Here is a 12,189-nt window from a genome sequence, read left to right on the forward strand (position 1 = left end):
AAGTTTCTAAAACTGTTTGAATGGTGTCTGTGAGTATAACAGAACTCATATGGCAGGCAAAAACCTGAGAAGATTCCTTCCAGGAAGTGGCCTGTCTGACCATTTCTTGGGCTTCTACACTCTCTTTATTGAAAACGGAGGATCTCTGCTGTAACGTGACACTTCCTACGGCTCCCATAGGCTCTCAGAAGGCGGCAAACCGCTGAATGATGTCTTTGCAGGCCCTGGCTGAAAAACTGTAGCGCATTTGGATAGTGGTCGATCAGAGAACCATGAGACTGAGGCGCGTGCACGAGGCGACACCATGTTTTTATTTTTTCGTCTTTGAACTAAAACAGGGTTTCCCGGTCGGAATATTATCGCTTTTTTACGAGAAAAATCGCATAAAAATTGATTTTAAACAGCGGTTGACATGCTTCGAAGTACGGTAATGGAATATTTAGAATTTTTTTGTCACGAAACGCGTCGGGCGCGTCACCCTTCGTCACCCTTCGGATAGTGTCTTGAACGCACGAACAAAACAGAGGATATTTGAACATAACTATGGATTATTTTGAACCAAACCAACATTTGTTATTGAAGTAGAAGTCCTGGGAGTGCATTCTGACGAAGAACAGCAAAGGTAATCACATTTTTCTAATAGTAAATCGGAGTTTGGTGAGTGCCAAACTTGGTGGGTGTCAAATTAGCTAGCTGTGATGGCTGGGCTATCTACTCAGATTATTGCAAAATGTGCTTTTGCCGAAAAGCTATTTTAAAATCGGACAAAGCGATTGCATAAAGGAGTTCTGTATCTATAATTCTTAAAATAATTATGTTTTTTGTGAACGTTTATCGTGAGTAATTTAGTAAATTCACCGGAAGTTTGCGGGGGGTATGCTAGTTCTGAACGTCACATGCTAATGTAAAAAGCTGGTTTTTTATATAAATATGAACTTGATTGAACAAAACATGCATGTATTGTATAACATAATGTCCTAGGATTGTCATCTGATGAAGATCAAAGGTTAGTGCTGCATTTAGCTGTGGTTTGGGTTTATGTGACATATGCTAGCTTGAAAAATGGGTGTCTGATTATTTCTGGCTGGGTACTCTGCTGACATAATCTAATGTTATGCTTTCGTTGTAAAGCCTTTTTGAAATCGGACAGTGTGGTTAGATTACCGAGAGTCTTGTCTTTAAAATGGTGTAAAATAGTCATATGTTTGAGAATTTGAAGTAATAGCATTTCTAAGGTATTTGAATAACGCGCCACGGGATTCCACTGGCTGTTGAGTAGGTGGGACGATTTTGTCCCACATACCCTAGAGAGGTTAATCAAAATGCAATAGTGTAGGGAAAACCTGTTGATATAAACTCAGCAAAAGAAACATCCTCTCACTGTCAACTGCGTTTACTTTCAGCAACCTTAACATGTGTAAATATTTTTATGAACATAAGATTCAACAACAGACAAACTGAACAAGTTCCACAGACATGTGACTAACAGAAATGGAATAATGTGTCCCTGAACAAAGGGGGGGGGTCAAAATCAAAAGTAACAGTCAGTATCTGGTGTGGCCACCAGCTGCATTAACCTCTATGGGCTAGGCGGGACGTAATCGTCCCACCTACGTAACAGCCAGTGTAATCCAGTGGCACGATTTTCAAATACCTTAAAAATCCTATTACTTCAATTTCTCAAACATATGACTATTTTACAGCTATTTAAAGACAAGACTCTCGTTAATCTAACCACACTGTCCGATTTCAAAAAGGCTTTACAACAAAAGCAAAACATTAGATTATGTCAGCAGAGTACCCAGCCAGAAATAATCAGACACCCATTTTTCAAGCTTGCATATAATGTCACAAAAACCCAGAAGACAGCTAAATGCAGCACTAACCTTTGATGATCTTCATCAGATGACAACCCTAGGACATTGTTATACAATACATGCATGTTTTGTTCAATCAAGTTCATATTTATATCAAAAAACAGCTTTTTACATTAGCATGTGACGTTCAGAACTAGCATACCGGGGAATTTACTAACAATTTACTAAATTACTCACGATAAACGTTCACAAAAAGCATAACAATTATTTTAAGAATTATAGATACAGAACTCCTCTATGCACTCGATATGTCCGATTTTAAAAAAGCTTTTTGGTGAAAGCACATTTTGCAATATTCTTAGTACATAGCCCAGCCATCACGGGCTAGCTATTTAGACACCCGGCAAGTTTAGCCTTCACCAAAATCAGATTTACTATTACAAAAGTTTTATTACCTTTTGTTGTCTTCGTCAGAATGCACTCCCAGGACTGCTACTTCAATAACAAATTTTGGTTTGGTCCAAAATAATCCATCGTTATATCCGAATAGCGGCGTTTTGTTCGTGCGTTCCAGACACTATCCGAAATGGTAAATCAGGGTCGCGCGTATGGCGCAATTCGTGACAAAAAAATTCTAAATATTCCAATACCGTACCTCGAAGCATGTCAACCGCTGTTTAAAATCAATTTTTATGCAATTTAACTCGTAAAAAAGCGATAATATTCTGACCGGGAATCTCCTTTTCGGCAAACAGAGGAAAAAACACAAAGACAGGGGCGGCCAGTGCACGCGCCTAAGCCCACAGTCCCTTGATCGGCCACTTGAGAAAGGCGATAATGTGTTTCAGCCTGGGGCTGGAATGACGACATTCAGGTTTTTCCCGGGCTCTGGGAGCCTATTGGAGCCGTGGGAAGTGTCACGTTACCGCAGAGATCCTTTGTAATTGAATGAGATGTCAAAGAAAGACAATAAATGGTCAGACAGGCCACTTCCTGTAAAGGAATCTCTCAGGTTTTGAACAGCCATTTGAGTTCTGTTATACTCAGACACCATTCAAACAGTTTTAGAAACTTTGGAGTGTTTTCTATCCAAAGCCAATAATTATATGCATATTCTAGTTACTGGGCAGGAGTAGTAACCAGATTAAATCGAGTACGTTTTTTATCCAGCCGTGTCAATACTGCCCCCTAGCCCTAACAGGTTAAGTACTGCAGAGCATCTCCTCCTCATGGACTGCACCAGATTTGCCAGTTCTTGCTGTGAGATGTTACCCCACTATTCAATCAAGGCACCTGCAAGTTCCCAGACATTTCTGGGGGGGGAATGGCCCTAGCCCTGACGCTCCGATCCAACAGGTCTCAGAGGTGCTCAATGGGATTGAGATCCGGGCTCGTCGCTGGCCATGGCAGAACACTGACATTCCTGTCTTGCAGAAAATCACGCACAGAACGAGCAGTATGGCTGGTGGCATTGTCATGCTGGAGGGTCATGTCAGGATGAGCCTGAAGGAAGGGTACCATAAGAGGGAGGAGGATGTCTTCCCTGTAACGCACAGCATTGAGATTGCCTGCAATGACAACAAGCTCAGTCCGATGATGCTGTGACACACCGCCCCAGACCATGACGGACCCTCCACCTCCAAATCGATCCCGCTCCAGAGTACAGGCCTCGGTGTAACGCTCATTCCTTCGACTATAAACGCAAATCCGACCATCACCCCTGGTGAGACAAAATAGTGACTCGTCAGCGAAGAGCACTTTTTGCCAGTCCTGTCTGGTCCAGCGATGGTGAGTTTGTGCCCATAGGCGACATTGTTGCTGGTGATGTCTGGTGAGGACCTGCCTTACAACAGGCCTACAAGCTCTCAGTCCAACATCTCTCAGCCTATTGCGGACAGTCTGAGCACTGATGGAGGGATTGTGCGTTCCTGGTATAATTCCGGCAGTTGTTGTTGCCATCCTGTACCTGTCCCGCAGGTGTGATGTTCGGATGTACCGATCCTGTGCAGGTGTTGTTACACGTGGTCTGCCACTGTGAGGACCATCAGCTGTCTTCCTGTAGGTCTGTCTTAGGCGTCTCACAGTACGGACATTGCAATTTATTGCCCTAGGCCACATCTGCAGGCCTCATGCCTCCTTGCAACATGCCTAAGGCACGTTCACACAGATGAGCAGGGAACCTGGGCATCATTCTTTTGGTGTTTTTCAGGGTCAATAGAAAGGCGTCTTTAGTGTCCTAAGTTTTTATAATTGTGACCTTAATTGCCTACCGTCTGTAAACTATTAGTGTCTTAACGACCGTTCCACAGGTGCATGTTCATTAATTGTTTATGGTTCATTGAACAAGCATGGGAAACAGTGTTTAACCTGTTCTGGTATAGGGGGTAGTATTTTCACGGCCGGATAAAAAAACGTACCCGATTTAATCTGGTTACTACTCCTGCCCAGAAACTAGAATATGCATATAATTAGTAGGTTTGGATAGAAAACACAAAAGTTTCTAAAACTGTTTGAATGGTGTCTGAGTATAACAGAACTCATATGGCAGGCCAAAACCTGAGAAGATTCCATACAGGAAGTGCCCTGTCTTACAATTTGTTGTCCTTCTGTTGCATCTCTATCGACATTACAGCATCTGTGCTGTAACGTGACACTTTCTAAGGCTTCCATTGGCTCTCTAAAGCCACCAGAAAGTGGAATGGGTTGTCTGCTGTCTCTGGGCAAAGTACAACAGCTCTGTTTGTAAGTGGTCAGCCTGGGGACAGTGAGACAGATGCGCGGTCACGAGACTTCTCAATTTTTTTTCTTTCAGCCTTTGAATGAATACAACGTTGCCCGGTTGGAATATTATCGCTATTTTATGAGAAAAGTAGCATAAAAATTGATTTTAAACAGCGTTTGACATGCTTCTAAGTACGGTAATGGAATATTTTGCATTTTTTTGTCACGAAATGCGCTCGCGCGTTACCCTTCGGATAGTGACCTGAACGCACGAACAAAACGGCGGTATTTGGATATAACTATGGATTATTTGGAACCAAAACTACATTTGTTGTTGAAGTAGAAGTACTGGGAGTGCATTCTGACGAAGAACAGCAAAGGTAATCCAATTTTTCTAATAGCAATTCTGAGTTTAGGTTGTCCCAAACTTGGTGGGTGTCAAATTAGCTAGCCGTGATGGCCGAGCTATGTACTCAGAATATTGCAAAATGTGCTTTCGCCGAAAAGCTATTTTAAAAATCGGACATAGCGATTGCATAAAGGAGTTCTGTATCTATAATTCTTAAAATAATTGTTATGTATTCTGTCAACGTTTATCTTGAGTAATTTAGTAAATTCACCGGAAGTTTGATGGGTATGCTAGTTCTGAACATCACATGCTAATGTAAAAAGCTGTTTTTTGATATAAATATGAACTTGATTGAACAAAACATGCATGTATTGTATAACATAATGTCCTAGGAGTGTCATCTGATGAAGATCAAAGTTAGTGCTGCATTTAGCTGTGTTTTGGGTATTTGTGATGCATGCTAGTTGCTTGGAAATGGCTGTGTGTTTTTTTTGTGTCTATGTACTCTCCTAACATAATCTAATGTTTGGCTTTCGCTGTAAAGCCTTTTGGAAATCGGACAACGTGGTTCGATTCAGGAGAAGTGCATCTATAAAATGGTCCTGTTTGAGAACTTTGAATTATGACATTTTGTGGTTTTAAATTTGACGCTCTGATTTGTCACTGGCTGTTGAATAGTGTGGCCCACCTCCCCTAGAGAGGTTAAACCCTTTACAATGAAGATCTGTGAAGTTATTTTGATTTTTACGAATTATCTTTGAAAGACGGGGTCCTGAAAAAGGGACGTTTCTTTTTTTGCTGAGTTTATTATCCTGCTGTTCTCAGGAAGAAAGCTACAACTAGGGTAACTGGTGCTCTGGCTCAATTGACAGAAAGCAATGACAAGTGATTGAGTGTCAGTGGAGAACGGGAGAGAAAGAGTAAAAATAAAGGACGACAACAGGAAGAGAGAGGTGCATGTGTCAGGGTGTGGACGGACGGCGGGGTGGTGGTGTTGGTGAGGAAGGGTAAGGGGATGGGGGGGTCTGATGCATTGGAGCCATTCACTCAATTGATCCCATTGGGCCCGTGTGAGCAAGTAATTGAACGATCAATCTGCAAATGACAGGCCTCCATCACATAGCGCCGCATGGCGAGAGCAGTGGTCTCGCTGCAGTAACGTCGAGATGAATGGGGCTCCATCATCAGTTGGAAACTCCTGGTGCCGAGTTTTCAAGAAATCCCCAATAAAATAAAGCCCTATTTAGACAGAGGGACATTTTATTGGCACAATGAGTCTCGGTATGTGCTCATATTGAGTCCCGGTATGAGCTTAATGCAGGCAAACTTAAATCCGTTTGACCTCATTTCTATCGGAATGTCACATGTGCAACCAGAGGAAACCCCCTTTACTCCACACACAGAGACGCGTAGCAAAGCTCTCCCTCGCGCTCCATTTGAAAAATCTGACCATAATTATATCCCGGACCATAATAGTTTGTTGGTGATGTGGACACCAAGGAACTTGAAGCTCTCAACCTGTTCCACTACAGCCCCGTCGATGACAATGGGGGCGTGCTCGGTCCTCCTTTCCTGTAGTCCAAATATATCTCCTTTGTCTTGATCACGATGAAGGAGAGGTTGTTGTCCTGGCACCACATGACCAGGTCTCTGACCTTTCTAATCTGGACGCTTATAAGAAATCCCACTATGCACGCAGACAAACCAAACAGGCAAAGCGTCAATACAGGACTATGACTGAATCCTACTACACTGGCTCTGACGCTCGTCGGATCTGGCAGGGCTTGCAAACTATTACGGACTACAAAGGGAAACCCAGTCGCGAACTGCCCAGTGATGCGAGCCTACCAGACTGGCTAAATGCCTTTTATGCTCACTTCGAGGCAAGCAACACTGAAGCATGCATGAGAGCATCAGCTGTTCCGGATGACTGTGATTACACGCTCCGGTCAACATCAACAAGGCCGCGGGGCCAGATGGATTAAGGACGTGTACTCAGAGCTTGCGCGGAACAACTGGCAAGTGTCTTCACTGACATTTTGAACCTCTCCCTGACCGAGTCTGTAATACCTACATGTTTCAAGCACATATGCATATTCTAGTTTCTGGGACAGAGTAGTAACCTGTTTAAATTGTGTACGTTTTTCATCCGGCCGTGAAAATACTGCCCCCTAGCCCTAAGAGGTTTTAAGTTTGCTGACGACACAACGGTGGTAGGCCTGATCACCCACAACGATGCGACAGCCTTTCGGGAGGTGGTCAGAGACCTGGCAGTGTGGTGCACGGACAACCTCTCCTTAAACATGAGCAAGACAAAGGAGATGATCGCGGACTACAGGAAAAGGACGGCTGAATACGCCCCATTCACATCGATGGGGCTGTAGTGTAGCAGGTCGAGAGTTAAGTTCCTTGGTGTCCACATCACCAAGAAACTATCATGGTCCAAACAGGGAACGACAACACCTTTTTTTCCTCTCAACAGACTGAAAAGATTTGGCATGGGTCCCTAGATCTTCAAAAAGTTATACAGCTGCACCATCAAGAGCATCCTGACCGGTATCACCGCCTGGTATTGCAACTGGTCGGCAACCGACCATAAAGTGCTACAGAGGGTAGTAAGTACATCACTGGGGCCAAGCTTCCTGCCATCCAGGACCTATCTGCTAGGCGATGTCAGAGGAAGGCCCAAAGAATTGTCCAAGATTCCTGCCACCCAAGTCATAGACTGTTCTCTCTGCTACCGCACGGTAAGCAGTACCGGAGCGCCAAGTCACTTTACCCCTACCTACATGTACAAATTCTCATGACTAACTTGTACCCCCGCACATTGACTCGGTACCGGTACTCCCTGTTTATAGCCTCATTATTGTTATTTCATTGTAAATATAGTATAATATTTTCTTAAAACTGCATTGTTGGTTAAGGGCTTGTAAGTAAGCATTTTACGTTAAGGTCTACACCTGTTGTATTCAGCACATTTTTTTTATTTAACTAGGCAAGTCAGTTAAGAACAAATTCTTATTTACAATGACGTTGCCCCACGTGACAAATAAACATATTTGATGCTGTGGCACTAAAGCCCCATGTCACAGACAGGAAATAGATCCGATGTGATTTAAACAGGGGGGAGATGGACCAATCTGGATAGATTAAATCAATTAGGGGGAAATCTCCATGGAAATGGCTTATGGGAGAAGGCTAGTGGGGGCCATCAGTCAAACAGCTGCCTGACAGCATCACCCCATGGGAGAATATAGTGTGGCAGTCTGGTTGCCATGTCAACTTGGAGAAAAGCGAGGCCCACTTTTCTGACAGGAGCTGCGGGGGATGAGTTTAAAACATGTGAAATCGTGAGAGAAATGGAAACCCTTAGTGCGATCTGAGGGGCTTTGCTGATCCCTACAAAAGCAGAACATGATGAAGCAATATGTGACAGGGAAAGAGATCAGCTGATCGACCTCACACAGACCAATGACTGTGCACAAAGCCCTCAGCGCTGTCTGGCATCCTCCCTGTATGGCCCTGACAACCCACTAGACAACTTTCTGCATAGTCTCTGACAGGCAGAACAACTTCCTGTGCTGAGCGCTGTTCTGGCTGCTGCACCGTGAAATCACTTCTGCTCAATGACAAATGCTGCATGAAAACAGTAGGCACGGAGTTCAAGCACACAGGGCTCCAATGCCACCCTGCAGGTTGTCAGAGACCAAAGGACCTAGCCTTTTTTTTTTTTTTAACGCATTCCTGAGGTGACTGACAGCCATTCCACCGCAGTACCAGGCCCCTTCCATCTCCTCATGTGTCCACCAAACTGCGTGTCCAGGAAGGAGAGGGGAAGGGGATGAAGCGTGAAAACAGAGCCCCTCCCTAAGGGTGGGAAGAGGAGATGGATGGAAAAAAGAGAGAGCAAGTGTCGCTCGCACACTATCTGTGACTCAGACCTCACGCCTGAGCTGCTCCATGAAATTAGAGCTGCCCACAAGATAGACCTGGCAACACAAGGTGAGCGTGGGCAGAAAAGACAGAGGGAGAGACAGAGCGAGACAGCAATGTTACAAAGGATGGGAGAAGCGGGCAAAGAGGGGACTGTCTGTGTATCTCCTATTCATGAGTTTTTGCACTCTGCACACCTATACTCAAATTGAAGATCTCGTGATGAGGTGAGGGAAACAGTTTGATACAGAGAACATACGCAGAATGGAAGTTACACTGAGAAGTCCAACAACAAAAGACTGACTTTGCAGTGACTTACTGAAGAGGAAGAAAACGTTTTTGGTTGAAAAATGCAAAATGAAGCTGTCAGAAGACAAATATAAATGATCAAACATTGCTTGTGATACAACAAGCTGAAAACAGTCTAGATGACGCAGCAGTTTGTTGTGTACTGCTGTAATTACATAATATGTACACAAGGATGTAATTACCATAGCTACCAGTATGTTGATGATTACAAACAAACACATACCTACCATGTGTTTCATCAATAGTACTACATTGTTTTATTTCCTATAACCAGCTAAGCCAATTGTAACCAAACCTAAACAAAATGTGCATTCCTCCAAGTAAATGAATTACTACAGGCTACCTAGCTACGGTATTTCAACTGGTGTACAACTGGGGCAAGACAGCTGAACTAAGCTCATGAGGCATTTCTAAGTTATATTCTTCAAGAATGAAATTGGTAGATATCATGAATTTAGGAGTCCAAAAATGGATGTAGCAACTGCTGATTGTCAATTTAACTAAACCGACAGGATTAGCCTCACGGCTCCATGGTGGTGGGAGAATACCACCCTGAACTCGAACCCTGTCACCATGCAGTTTCCTTAGGCTAGCACTGAACTAAATATAATTTCTACCTGGAAAGGTAGAATTGCTACCTCTCTCGACGTAAGACCAAGAAAGCACACAGTTTCTCCGGGTAGCTTTGTGCTAGCTAGATAGGCTATTAGCCCACGAAATAAACGCTCAAGACTTTCTTAGCCAATGTTGCAAGGATCAAGCTGAACTTGGCTAGCTCTCTGGAAAGCAAGCTAACCACACCAGCATTCCTTCCTACACTTTTTGCCCAAGGAATACTATTCTCGTAGCCATGGAGCCTGCTGCCCCTGAACAGGGAGAACCGAGCAGGGCTCCTGCACCAGCACCGGTACGCCTATGTCGATGCAGGGCTACAATAGCAGGAAAGGACACACACTCTTCGTGTATCGCCTGCTTGGGGCCTGAGCACGCGAAGGCAGAACTCGCTAACCCCGAGTCTTACGTGCACTGTAGGGACTTTCCCTCGACCGCACACAGACGGAGACTGCATGCCCAACTTATACAGCCTCTCGGACAAGGAGGAAGCAGATTTCATTGACGTTCCCGTCGAGCTGAAGGAACGGTTTGGGCCGGCTATTGCACCACGCGGCAAAAGTATTGAATTTCTGCGCTGTTGACACGGGAACTGTGGCAACCAGGTCTACCCCTCCACGGGCCAAGGCTTTGTGGCAGTGAAAGGGCAACATGCTGGAACCAGGGTTTCCCACACCGCAAAGCCCTAACGCAGCAGGCAGCGAACCACAGGGTTTCCTAAAAGAGGCCGACGGTGGGGGAAACAGCAATTTGCTGCAGCCACGTCTAAGTTACTAATTCCCCTGGAGGGGAAGAAGGGGCGCTCGACCTGGATTGATTATGGGACTGAATAGGATTCGGACCCTGGACAGCATTAGCAAAATAATTTGTTCATTTTTCCTGAGCAAATATGACTCCTCCACAGCACTGTGCCAGAAGGAGCCGTACAGTGTGCAGTCAAGCAGCATTGTATGCTCTGTGCAACCCCACGTTTAAAAGTCTATAGTATGTGGCCTATAGCTTTTACAGTCTGTACTTTACCAAAGACACTGCAGATCACATTATAGCCTTGCCTATTCCGCTCCCCTATAACGAAGACATGCTCAATATTCTATCTAGACAGAAAGTGAATTCTGAAATATCCCAGGAGAAAGTTTGGGCAGGAAATCTTGCAAAACAGGGATAATTTTTTGTGGTATTTTACCCCCCTTTTCTCCCCAACTTCGATCTTGTCTTACCGCTGCCTCTCCAACGGGCTTGGGAGGCGAAGGTCCAGTTATGCGTCCCCCGAAACATGACCCGCCAAAACGCACTTCTTAACACCTGCCTGTTTAACCCGGAAGCCAGCTGCACCGACCAAGGTCAGCCTGCAGGCACCCGGCCCGCCACAAGGAGTTGCTAGAGCGGGATGAGCTAAGTCCCCCCGGCCAAACCCTCCCCTAACCCAGACGACGCTGGGCCAATTGTGCGCCGCCCTATGGGACTCCCGATCACGGCCGGTTGTGATACAGCCGGGATCAAAGCCCGGTCTGTAGTGATGCCCCTAGCACTGTTATGCAGTGCCTTAGACAGCTGCACCACTCGGGAGGCACTACACAGGGATTTTAACCCATATGATTAATCCCTCCCCACTGACACACAACAAATAAAAAGATAACAGTAATGTAAATTAATGCAATATTGGTTTTGAAGAATTAAACTTATAAAAACATTAAGTCAACCAGTGAGGACCCCACGTCATTCCATCTCTTTGCTTCTACCTCAAAGGCACTGAACAATTAATTCCTAAAGTAGAGATGGTCAACACATCTGTCAATGAGGCCAGGGTGGCGGTGGCAGCGGGAGCTAATTAAAGATGAATTAAACATTGTGTGATGAAGGCAGGGTGGAGGATGAGAGGGGCTTGGAAGAGAAGAGCTCAGCTGCGGTAGTCTAAGCCTCATTAATAAAATGACTGCAGGATAGCCCTCTGCAAACAGCCGACACACTAGTAAACAAATGAGTCACTTGTACACTGAGGAAGCATTTGGGTATGTTTTGTTTGTGTGCGCGTTGAGGTCCCAGTCCTTGCATGCCGGTGCCTGCGAGTGAGTCAGCACAGATGACCGTGGCAGCTTGAATGAATGAGTAGGTGTGTCACCTACTCATTCATTCAAGCTGCCACGGTCATCCCCCTCTTCAAAGGGGGAGACACTCTAGATTCAAACTGTTACAGAACTATATCCATCCTGCCCTGCCTTTATAAAGTCTTCGAAAGCAAAGTTAGCAAACAGATCACCGACCATTTCGAATCCCACCGTACCTTCTCCACCATACAATCTGGTTTCCGAGCTGATCAAGGGTGTACCTCAGCCACGCTCAAGGTCCTACACGATATCATAACCGCCATCAATAAAAGACAGTACTGTGCAGCTGTCTTCATCGACCTGGCCAAGGCTTTTGACTCTGTCAATCACCGCATTCTTATCA

At 44.9% G+C, this 12,189-nt stretch overlaps 1 protein-coding gene across 1 annotated transcript in view; it reads right to left on the reverse strand.

The window, feature by feature from the left end:
- Positions 1-12,189, reverse strand: part of LOC106603494 (polypeptide N-acetylgalactosaminyltransferase 10) — a 118,096-nt gene that overhangs the window by 58,005 nt on the left and 47,902 nt on the right. The gene's annotated exons all lie outside the window — the stretch shown is intronic.

This window comes from Salmo salar, chromosome ssa04, assembly GCF_905237065.1.
Source record: "Salmo salar chromosome ssa04, Ssal_v3.1, whole genome shotgun sequence".
Classification (NCBI taxonomy): Eukaryota; Metazoa; Chordata; class Actinopteri; order Salmoniformes; family Salmonidae; genus Salmo; species Salmo salar.